This window comes from Oryx dammah, unplaced genomic scaffold (assembly GCF_014754425.2).
Source record: "Oryx dammah isolate SB20612 unplaced genomic scaffold, SCBI_Odam_1.1 HiC_scaffold_29, whole genome shotgun sequence".
Lineage (NCBI taxonomy): Eukaryota > Metazoa > Chordata > Mammalia > Artiodactyla > Bovidae > Oryx > Oryx dammah.
In genome coordinates, this window is record NW_024070213.1 from 31336495 (window position 1) to 31349239 (window position 12745).

Consider the following 12745-nt stretch of genomic DNA (forward strand, 5'->3'; position numbering starts at 1 on the left):
CAGAATCTGCCATTTTACAAGAATAGCCAGGTGATTTGTATGAACATTAAAGTTTGAGAAGAACTGGCCGGAAACACGTCTTTATACCTACCCTTAACTGAAATCTTTTTTTATAAATAAAGGTTATCATCATAGCAGTTTTTAATAGCTCACTAATTATTTGGTTTTATCATGTCCTTAACAAATGTTTATGGAATGCCTATCAAATTCTCGGTGCTACCTATGCTAAGATTTGGGGATCCCAGAATAGAATCTGTAGCACCGAGCTCAGAGCATAGCTCACATACAGAAACAAAACACAATACCCTGACAAAAATCTGTAATTTTGTCCCCAAGTTTGTTCAAAGATATGCCCTCTAATTAATGCTTTATTTTTCTCCTCATGTCTTTTACTTTTCTCCCACAATCCACGGACTTTGTGAGAAAAAAAACACAAACTTGAAATGTTACCCTCTTTCCATTTCTTTTCCACTTCATAACTGTCATCGCGTTGCCAGTATAAGCTTCTTGAAGTAGTAATCTCAAGCCCAAATAGAAAAAAAAGCAAACACATAAAAATGTTCAAAAATGTCAGGATTTAAGGGTATTTGCCGTTCCATTCTCTCAGATTATTTTTTAGGCCTGCATCTCATCTTCAATTAGCAGTCTTCCCTTACTATTACACAGTGTGTTCTGGAAATTTACTTCTTTCAGGTTTTTTTTTTTTTTTTGGAGAGAGGAGTGGGGAAAGAAATGATTATACTTATTTACTGAGCCCAACTAAAACTGTTTAATTTTTGGAGATAGCAGAAAATACTTTTAAAAAGTATCATCTAACAGCACAAGTGAGGGGCCCAAAGATATAATTACAGCAAGAGCGGAGTGTGTTTATGTGAACTTAGAGGAGCTGATTCTGGTGACTTTAGGAAAATGCTTTAGGAGCGTCGTGTATAGGAGCCTTGTATTTTGTGGGAAACAGCTGCTGCGTCTGTTTCCAGGGATGCTGCAGTCCTTTGAAGTCAGAACATCTGACTAATTTGAATTTAGGTCTGTTGATCAAAAATATCAGATGACACAAAAAGCCTGATTATCTTATCTTACGGGAATTTAAATCTTTTCTCTTGTTTTTGAGATGGTTTTCTAGAGCAAATTTCAAAGAAGTTTTTGGATATGTTTTTACGTCACACTCTGCCATTATGCTCTTCCTAGAAACTTAATATAGTTACTAACAGCAGAGTAAATGAAATGCCCATCTTTTTGGCTTCTGTTCAGCAGGTCTTGCTGTCTTTGACTTCACTGTACTCGTAGCTGTCACCGTGCTGATCCAGCAGGTTACTTCAGTCTGGGGAAGGGTGAGGAGCATTTGCATTGCTTACTCAGCATGTTATTTCTCTTTGGAGCAAATTGCAGTGGCTTCTGGTCAATTTTTGAATTGATTTTAGGATGGCTTTTAATGATTCGTAAAGCAGCATTTAATCTTATACACTTGGTTTTGCCTCATGAAATCACATGAAAGTGACTAAGGCTGTATCGGTTGTCTTCTAAAAAACACACACACAAAACAGCTCTTTGGAGAAGATTCTGTGTCCATCTCTGCCCACAACCAAAGTTTCACATGCCATCATTTGACTTTTCCAAAACTGAATTTCAGTGATTTCATCCTGTCAAAGTAAATGTTTCAAAAAAGCAAAACGATTATTTGTATAGATAGAAAGTGAACACATGTCAAAGAAATCATTTATATCTATGCTGGGTGAAAGTCTATAAATTAGATTGTGACTTTATAGTCTGGATTATAACCAATGGTTAATAGTTGCTGTTGATGCTAAGTTGTGTCTGACTCTTTGTGACCACATGGACTGTAGCCTGCCACGCTCCTCTGTTCATGGAATTCTCCAGGCAAGAATACTGGAGTGGCTTGCCATTTCCTTCTCCAAGGGAGCTTCCTGGGTCCCTTGGATCGAATCCGTGTCTCCGGGTCTGTTGCATTGACAGGCAGATTCTTTACCGCTTAGACACCAGGGAAGTCCCAAATAGTAAGTCAAGCAAAAGGACATTCTTGTAGAAAATTAAATAAATTTTGGGCAGACCTATTAGAGAATGCCACAGTATAACACTGGAAAGATAAACTGTCATCCTTTTGCTTTGTTTTCAAGTTTTAGATATTTTTTCTTAACAAACTACAACCCCCTTCCCAAGATAAGAATTAACTCCAAAGATTATTTTAATCACAAAGAAGTCTTGTTATATTGTGCTTTGTTCTGTTCATTTACATTGATGCAGCCAGGAATGTGCACATATGAACCTCTCTGGAGTATGGTTGACAAATCTAGAGCCCTGCAGTGGTGAACAGCTATTAATCCAGAAAATCAACTTCTGTAGGTCACCTTCTGCATCTCCAATTACACATATATTAGACTTTTCAATAGTGTTCCCCAAGTTCTTTATGCTCTGTTCACTTTCACTTTTCAATCTTTTATTCTCTATCTTTCAGATTGTATAACTTCTGTTGTCCATCTTAAGTTTCCTCATTCTGTTGTTTGCTTTAGAAAATAATGAAGGGCATAAAAATGCAGCACAAAGCACAGAACATTGTTCTGCTGAGATATAGAATTTCTGTTACCTGGGCTGGTAACAGAGAATATGAGGAATCTCTTTTTACTACCTCTCGTTAAGAGCAGACTAATTACTCTGAGAACAGTTTTTCATTTCATTCCAAGAGAGAAAAACCTAATTCTAGTCTTTCATGAAAGCCTTCTATTTTGAAATTAATGCATCAAACTAAGCATACTCTGCTGATTTTCCTTTTACATATTTCATTTCTTCTTTTCAGACTCATTGTTTGCACATATTTAAAACCAAAGCAAATGGGGTTTATGTTCTAACTTTCCATGACTTTCTAAATTCATTCAAGTTTTCTTTCATAATTCCTTTTCATGTTCTGAAACAAGACACTTTTAGACAAGCCACTCTGTTTCTTTGCTCGGGGGGCAGAGGGAGGGGACTCACACATATCCCATTTTCTTACCTTCACATTTGTACCTAATTGTTCTAGTACACCCTCAACAATACAGTGTTTAACCTAAGGAACTCACTTCTGTTAATCAGAAAAACATTGGAGGTAGTTCATTGTGAACTGTTAGTGATACACAAGTCTTTTAGCAGACCACAAAACTTATGAGCACACATATGTTTTACAACTACACACATCTTTTTATACCTTCTTAAAGTAGGAAAATGAATGAATATGTTACCAGCTCAGAAGTATAGCTCTTTACAATGTGCAAGAAAAAGAAACAAAAACACATATATTAAAACCATGTTTACTTAGATATTATGTCAGGTATCCAAGAGTATTCCAATTATGAACTCAATTTAATATTAGTTTTCTGTCTTAAAAGTGAAAAAAAAAAGACCTTGGAAAACAAGTTTCGGCTGACATACTACAGGACATAATTACTGTTGATGTACAATATTAATCAGAATTACAATTATTTAGTTGAAGTGTGTATTCGTACGTGCTAAGATGCTTCAGTTGTGTCTGACTCTTTGTGACCCTAGGGACTGTAACCTGCCAGGCTTCTCTGTCCAGGGGATTCTCCAGGCAAGAATACTGGAGTGGGTCGCCATGCCGTCCTCCTGGGGATTTTCCTGACCCAGGGATTGAAACCACGTCTCCTGCATTGACAGGTTCTTTACCACTAGCACCACCTGGGAAGCCCAGTTGAAGGGTAATCTTCAATTAAAAATTACATAATAGCAATATTAAGTGAACTTATAAAAAATAAAAAATCTAAGAACCACAGATTCCTAGTTTCTTTGTGATAAGTAAATCCAAATCTTTAAAAAGTTATGCTTTAATTATCCTTCCCTTTGATAAAACTAGGGAAAAAATAAGCAGCTCTTTACATTTTTTTAAAATTTAGGAATATTTATTTTTGGCTGTGTTGGGTCTTTGTTGCTGCACGGGCTTTTCTCTAGTTGTGGGGAGCAGGGACCACTCTTCAGTTGTGGTGTGCAGGCTTCTCAAATCAGTGGCTTCTCTTGTTGCAGAGCACGGGCTCTAGGGCACTCGTGCACAGTAGTTGCAGCGGGAGGGCTCAGAAGTTGTGGCTCCCGGGCTCTAGAGCCCAGGCTCAATAGAGGGCTCAGAAGTTGTGGCTCCCAGGCTCTAGAGCCCAGGCTCAATAGTTGTGACACACAGGCTTAGTTGCCCCACAACATGTGGGATTTTCCTGAATCAGGGATTGAACCCATAATGCCTCCTGCAGTGGCAGGCAGATTCTTTACCAGTGAACCACCAGGGAAGTCCCACAAAAAGCTCCTTTTAAGAAAAATTAGAAAATTCTTTGTGATTTGTGCAAAATTCACTTTCATTGTGTGAACTTGGATTATTATATAAAAATGCTTCTGACCTAGCAGTTTCTGTGAAAGCTTCTATTTTTTTGCTTTTTTAAAGGCTAGCACATTCAGAGCATTATCAAAATTCTGGAAATCCTAAATTTATGTAATCCCTTGTAGTTCTCTATAACCAAATAAAGCAGAGCTTCTTTAATTTGAAGTTTTAAAATTTAATGTATTATTACCCTCCAGAGGCAGGAAAATATTTCATAGTAATGCAGTGAAAGGAATTCTTTTCTCATTTATCAACACAGAGACACACAAAAGGGTTGTAGCTTCAATTCCACAACTACAGACACAGGTCTAAAGTAAACAAAAATGAAAAACTCATCTGTCTAGGTCTCAGAGAGCTCCTTTTCAATAAGCATAAAGTGTTTTCCTAATTGGGTTAGGCTCACACATAGACAAAGCAACAAACCAAAAAGTCAAACAGACTATGGATTATCTGTCACCTCATCTGACCAAGACTGGGTCCCCATTATATTGACAGAGCCATACCATAAAATCAGATTTCCAACCATCCTTTGTACTATTGGTGAATAATGCTCAGCAGGTAAAGAACCTGCCTGTAATGCAGGAGACACTGGAGATGTGGATTTGATTCCAGATTTGGGAAGATCCCATGGAGGAGGAAATGGCAACCTACTCCAGTACGCTTGCCTGGAGAATCCCATGGACAGAGGAGCCTGGCAGGCTATAGTCCATGGGGTCACAGAGTCAGACACAACTGAGCCACTAAGCGTATGTGCACAGCAGACTCATGTATATGGAAGGTAATCTCTAGACTGAGATTGGCCTAATGCTCCACTATTTAGAAATCTATGGACTGGATGATGGGAGAAGACCTGGCCCCAACCACAAATTGGACAGAACACAGACTCACAACCAAAAATGAAAATAAAAACACAAAATCAGAAGGATAAAAAACAGACAGTCAATGACAGAAAAGTTATTTTGCTCTTGGGATTTCCTCCAGGACTCAAGAGAAATGTTTGAATGAAGAAAAAACTCATAGGGTATACTTCTTGGAAAACACAGTGAAATAGACTCGGCTCACAGGTGATTAAAGTATAATTTTCAGAAAGCTAAAAATGTGACTCTGTACAAGTATAAAGTAAGAATGTGTCAATGTTTATTTAGCTCATTAGTGCGGGGTCCAGCCAGGAGGTAAAACTGGTTTAGAGAAGAACTGAAGGAACAAAGACTTATATAGTCAGTCATGAAAGGAATGATAAAACAAGCTGGCTAAATCAGAGACTAAATGCATTATATCTCACAGAGCAATAAAATCATAAACATTAGGGTTATTTTCCTATTGGAGAGAAATCATCACTTATGAGACTAAAGTTCACAAAGTAATACATATCTTTATAGAGTCTGGGCTTGAATGAACAGTAAATGAGGAGTCAAACAAAGATATACTTCCCTAGAAAATTAAATAAACCTTGGACAGACCTGTTAGACAGTGCTCCAGTATGACAATGAAAAGTGACTTTGGCATCTTTGGATTTATTTTGAAGTTTTAGGTACTTTTTTTGATCAATTCTATTATCTTAGAGTTCTTATAATAGCATTTTTCAGTATTATAAAGGTTTAGAGAAACACTTAAATAATATCTATTTGCCATATCATGACAAAAGGCATATTGCTTTTATGTCCTTGAAATTCTTTGTTAACTTGATTGACAAAGTTTTAAAATTTGATGTGGCACTTGATTTGTTAAACCCTGTGTTGGTCAAGGGAGACCTATCATTTACTTGTACTCCAACCAGTCCATCCTAAAGACCAGTCCTGGGTGTTCATTGGAAGGGCTGATGCTGAGGCTGAAACTCCAATACTTTGGCCACCTCATGTGAAGAGTTGACTCACTGGAAGAGACCCTGATGCTGGAAGGGATTGGGGGCAGGAGGAGAAGGGGATGACAGAGGGTGAGATTGCCGGATGGCATCACCAACTCGATGCACATGAGTTTGAGTGAACTCTGGAAGTTGGTGATGGACAGGGAGGCCTGGTGTGCTGCGTTTCATAGGGTCACAAAGAGTCGGACATGACTGAGCAACTGAACTGAACTGAAGTTGCAGTGGTGATTTTTTAAAAAAAAGGTCCACAAGTTCTTTATTATTCCTTCCTTCATTTTAGGAAGAAGAAGTTAATTCCTTTTATCTTGGGGTAGACTTAGTGACTTGCTTATAACAAATGGAATATGTTGGAAATGATGAGACTAGGTGGCAGAAGGCATATGGTTCCTTCCTTACTCTTTATCACATTACTTGTTATGTGGGAAGCCAGCAGCCATGTTGTGAGGACACTCAAGCAGCCCAAGTTCTGAGGAATTGAAGCCTTTTGCCAACAGCCAGCACAGAGCTGAGGCTTCTGGTCAATAACCACGTAAGTGAGGCTGATCCTCCAGTTCTAGTCAAGCTTTCAGATGATTGCAGCTTTTCCTACCATCTGTCCTGGAATTCATAAGCTGCACCTATCAACTAAGCTGCTACTGAATTCATCACCCACTGAAACTATGAAATAATATTAATAGATGTTTATTGTTTCAAGCTTCTAAGTTTTGAAGTAATTTGTTACACAACAATTGATAATTGATTCTATCTTTAAAGTTTGCCTGCAGTGCAGGAGACCTGGATTTGATCCCTGGGTGGGAAAGATCCCCTGGTGAAGGGAATGGCTACTCACTGCAGTATTTTTCCCTGGGGAATTCCATGGACAGAGGAGCCTGGCGGGCTACAGTCCATGGGGGTGGCAAAGAGTTGGCACAACTGAATGACTAACACTTTCACTTTTTTCCATTATCTTAAACAGCAATAACAAAAAATTCCCTGTCCTTTGAAAGTTGGTAAAGTAGAATTTGTTGTCACAGTTATCAAGTAAACCAATTTCCTCATGCTCTAGAGATAAAGAGCTTATAAGGTCTTCTGTGACTTACCCTCTACTTGGTTCTCAGATGACCTTGAGTATGGTAGCCTCTTCGTGTAACTTGCTCACTAGGTGTGACTCAAGGTTTGTTTAGGATAGATTTCTGAGCCTGCATCTAGAGCAGATAGGCTGAAAACTATGTTCTTCCAGAGAAAATCCCTTGGAATTGCTACTCTTATATCATGGAGCATATCCTGGAGTCTAAAGCTCATTTTGAGTCTCTTGTCTGAAAACTGAGCCCTGTATTCTTTTGGACAGCTTCTCTACCCCATCCTTCATGGCTAATAGACTGAGACATGTCCATTTATACTTGTAGAAACATACTTTGAGGAAAATTATGAAAATAGATTCAGCTTTCTCATTTATTTACTAGACTGGGAAAATTCTTCTGTTTAATGCAGTAGAAAAGTAAAGATAGGTTCCAACAACATGATGAACAAATATGGGCTGCTACTCCCTCCACAATCCAACCCTGGAGACCCACATAAAGAAAAAACCAGCGTGAATAACTAAATTGACATTTGTGAGATCCATTCAAGAAGGTAGTTGTGATGGTGTGTGTGTGTATGTATGTGTGTGTGTATCGGTAATGAGTTGGGAGGGAGCTTTTGGGTTGTGATGTCTCTCTGCATACATATCTCTGGGTAGATTATTGTTTGTTTCCGTGTAACTGTAGAACAGAAAATATGGTAGCACCAGCCCAATAACTCAAGAGTTTGTGGGGCAACATTATGGCAGTGCCAGAGACTGGCTTGAGTGAGGAGCAGATAACAAAAGAATGACTTGCTGCCAGTCCCCCCATACTCTAAGTTAGATCAATATATCAAAGGAAGAAAACCTTCAGAAGAGAGCAGTTTTAAGGTGAGAAGAAGCATTCCTTAAAAGCTGGGGTCACAAAGGACTTGCCTGGCGGCTCAGATAGTAAGGGGCTTCCCTGATAGCTCAGTTGGTAAAGAATCACTTGCAATGCAGGCAACGCCGGTTCCATTCCTGGGTCAAGAAGATCTGCTGGAGAAGGGATAGGCTACCCACTCCAGTATTCTTGGTCTTCCCTTGTGGCTCAGCTGGTAAAGAATCCGCCCGCCATGTGGGAGACCTGTGTTCGATTCCTGGGTTGGGAAGATCCCCTGGTGAAGGGAAAGACTACCCACTCCAGAATTCTGGCCAGGAGAATTCCATGGACTATGCAGTCCATGGGGTCGCAAAGATGACTGAGTGACTTTCACTTTCAGATAGTAAAGAGCTATGGTCACAGGTAAGTGGACAATAAATAGAAATAGTCAATACATGGAGCTCCGTGACTTGGAGTGTGGTCACCCGTTCTTCATAAACTTATGAAGAGAACAAACAGTAGCCTAAACTTTGCCCTTCTCATGTTTTGGCTAATACAGGTAATTTTTCTAGGGTAAAAGAATGTTTTGGCTAATACAGGTAATTTTTCTAGGGTAAAATAATCATCATTTGGCCAAAAGCTGAGAAGCACCCTATGCCTAAAGAAAGAAAACACTGAGATTATCTATCATAAACCAATCAGAATGAATGAAACAGACGGATAAAGGATTTAAAATAAATATAATAAATGTCATCAAAGAGATGAAAGCATTTTGGTTACATAAAGCATGAAGGAGCAGTTATAATAAACAGCCAAATAGAAACACTGGCTATAAAAATTATAACAGCTGAAATAAAGAATTTCAGTGAGGGATAAATAGCATGAAGGGTAGAGGCAAAGAAAAAATTAGTTAACTGGTAAGAGTATCTCCCAGAAGACACAGGAAAGAATTTTAAAAAAAGGAAAAATAGAAAATAAAATATTATGATAAGAAGGATAAATGAGAATATACCTCTGGTGGAGTCTCAGGAAGATTGGCTGCTGCTGCTGCTAAGTCGCTTTAGTTGTGTCAGACTCTGTGCGACCCCACCAGGCTCCCCCGCCCCTGGGATTCTCCAGGCAAGAATACTGGAGTGGGTTGCCATTTCCTTCTCCAATGCATGAAAGTGAAAAGTGAAAGTGAAGTCACTCAGTCACATTCGACTCTCAGCAACCCCATGGACTGCAGCCAACCAGGCTCCTCCGTCCATGGGATTGTCCAGGCAAGAGCACTGGAGTGGGTTGCCATTGCCTTCTCCCAGGAAGACTGGAGAGGTGGGAAATTTAATAGGGTGAGGAAAAAATTGAGAAATAGTGGCAACAAATTTTTTGCAATTAAGAAAAAATGAACATTAGTTATACAAAAGAGCTTATGGAGTACAAGATAAGATAAATAAGGAAAACCTTACCTGGAGGTGTGAAATTTAAGAATATCAAATTCAAAGAGAAAATTTTAAAATTCTAAAAGCTTTTAGATCCACAAAATTGAAAATATCAGATTGAAATTAGACTTTTCAATAGTGATACTTGAGGTAAGAAGATAATGCAGTAATTGTGTCAACATGTTAAAGAAAAATAGCCTTAAACTATTAAAAAATAATAACCTCAAACTATTAAAAAGAGGAGTCTGATAGGTTCCTCTGCCCATGGAATTCTCTAGGCAAGAATACTGGAGTGAGTTGTCATTCACTTCTCCTGGGGATCTTCCTGACCCAAGGATCAAACCTGGGTCTGCCACATTGTGGGCAGATTCTTTACTGTCTGAGCTACCAGGAAAGCCTAATTTAAAAAAGCAATTAGCATTTATAAACTCCTTGTAATATAACATTTCATTTACCTTGCATGTATCACCAGCTCTGGTGACAGTGTTGTGTATTAGACATTAACACTCTTTCATTACAAATGAGGGAAGAGAGCTCACAGATGTAAACCAATTTGTTCAAGGTAACACAGGTAGTGGTGGAATGGGGATTTCAGCCCAGCTCTAATTCTAAAGTCTATTCAAACTATAATTTTATAGCATCCCCTACTCAACAGACATGACTTTGAGCAAACTCCGGGAGATAGTGAAGGATAGGGAAGCCTAGCATGCTGCAGTCCATGGGATCGCAAAGAACTGGCCATCACTTAGGGACTAAACAACAGCAAACTAGCCTTTGAATGCAAGATCGTGATAAAGTTTCAGACACGACACAGCCTTAGAAGTGTTGATGTACAAAGACCATATTTTCAAACTCTGTTGGAAGAAATTTCCCAGGAAGGGCAGAAGTAAATCCAGGAGAATGAGTTGAGTAATATGTGAAGTATGGGTTATAGAAAATTAGAAAATTTATTATGATCCAAACAAGAAAAGTCTCTTCATAAAGAAACAAAGGCATATCATTTTAATTCAGAAGTAAGTTCTAAGATATGTCCACATGTCCAGGGGTAGAAGGTGAGATATTGCAACCAGAGGAAAAGTATGATAAAATACTTTTTCATTTTGTAGGAAAATATCCCTCCTAGCTTTATTGAGATATAAGTAACATATAGCATTGTTTGAGTTTATGACATATAGAGTATACATTGCAAAATTGCTACCACAATAAGTTAACACATCCAGTACTTCACTTAGTTACCATTATTATTATTACTTTTTTTTTTTTGAGTGGTGAGAACTTTTAAGATTTATTCTCTTAGCAACTTTCAAGTATACAATCCAGTATTGTGAACCATATTGGACATTAGATCCCCAGAATTTATAATTTATAACTAAAAGTTTGTATACTCTTCTACCGCCTTCACCAATTTCCCCCACTCCCTGATTCTCATAATCGTCATTCTACTCTGTTTCAATGAGTTTAATTCTTTTTTTTAAGCTGGGCACTGAAGAATTTATGCTTTTGAACTGTGGTGTTGGAGAAGACTACTGAGAGTCCCTTGGACTGCAAAGAGATCCAACCAGTCCTGAATCTTCACTGGAAGGACTGATGCTGAACCTGAAACTCCAATACTTTGGTCATCTGATGCGAAGAACTGACTCATTGGAAAAGACCCTGATGCTGGGCAAGATTGAAGGCAGGAGGAGAAAGGGATGATAGAGGATAAGATGGCTGGATGGCATCACCGACTGGATGGACATGAGTTTGAGCAAGCTTCAGTAGTTGGTGATGGACAGGGAAGCTTGGCACGCTGCAGTCCATGGGGGCGCAAAGAGTCGGACATGACTGCGAGACTGAACTGAACTGAATAGAACAGTATCTTTCTCTGTCTGACTAACTTCACATAGCATAATGCTCTAAGATCCATACATGTTATCAAAAATGGCAGCATGGCCCTGTTCTTATGGCTGAATAGTATTCTATTGTATATATAAGTGTGAGTTATAGTAGCTCAGTCATGTCCAACTCTTCGTGACACTATGGACTGTAGCCCATCAGGTTCCTCTGTCCATGGAATTCTCCAGGCAAGACTACTGGAGTGGGTTGCCATTTCCTTCTCCAATTGTATATATGTATACATACACCACAACTTCTTTATCCATTAATCATCAATGGACAACTATTTTGCCATGTCTTGGCTATTTAAATAATGCTGCAGTGAGCTTGAGGGTGCAGGTATGCCTTTGAGATAGTAATTTCATTACCTTTAAATATATACCCAGAGGTGGGATTGCTGGATTATAAAGTAATTCTGTTTTTAACTTTTTGAGGAAACTCCAGACTGTTTTCCATAGTGGCTACCCCAATTTACATTCTCAGCAGTAGTATAGTAGAGTTCCCTTTACTCTACATCTTTGCCAGCATTTGTTATCTCTTGACTTTTTGATAATAGACATCTTAACAGATAAGAAGTGACATCTCATGGTTTTGATTTGCATTTCCCTAATGAATAGTGATTTTGAACATTTTCTGCATGTACCTAAGACATGAGTTTTGTTTTTGTTTTTTTTTGGAAAAATGTTTATTCTGGTCATTTGCCCATCTTTTAATTAGATACTTTATATTTTTGCTATTGAGTTGTATTATTTCCTTATTTATTTTGAATATTAACCCCTTATCAGATATGTGATTTGCCTATGTTTTCCCCCATTCCACAGGTTGCTTTTTGTTTTGCTGTTTCTTTTGCTGTGCAAAATTTTTTTAGTTTGATATAGTCTCATCAATTTATTCTTTCCTTTGTTGGTTGTGCTTTAGTGTTATATCCAGAAAAATCATTGCCAAGACTAATGTCAAGGAACTTTTTCTATACAAAGATATTCCTAAGTACGGAAAGGTTAGACAATTGCTGTGAATAAAAGAACATAAATATGGGTCTTACTCAGGTAAGGATATCCACCAGAAAATGGAGGTACCATGCGTAAAATCATTTTTTAGCAGGAAGAAGTTTTACTTACTGAACAGAAGAAAGTAAAGTATGGAGAAAGTGTAAAAATGGAGTGAACAGAAAATATAAGATGGTGAGAAATACCTCATTTTATTAAAAGTATAGCAGTATATTGTCTATAAGACACAGAAGTTTTTAAAAAGTGAAAATATTTGCTAGGTAAAAAATATTTGCTAGATAAATATGAACTAAAGTGACTTG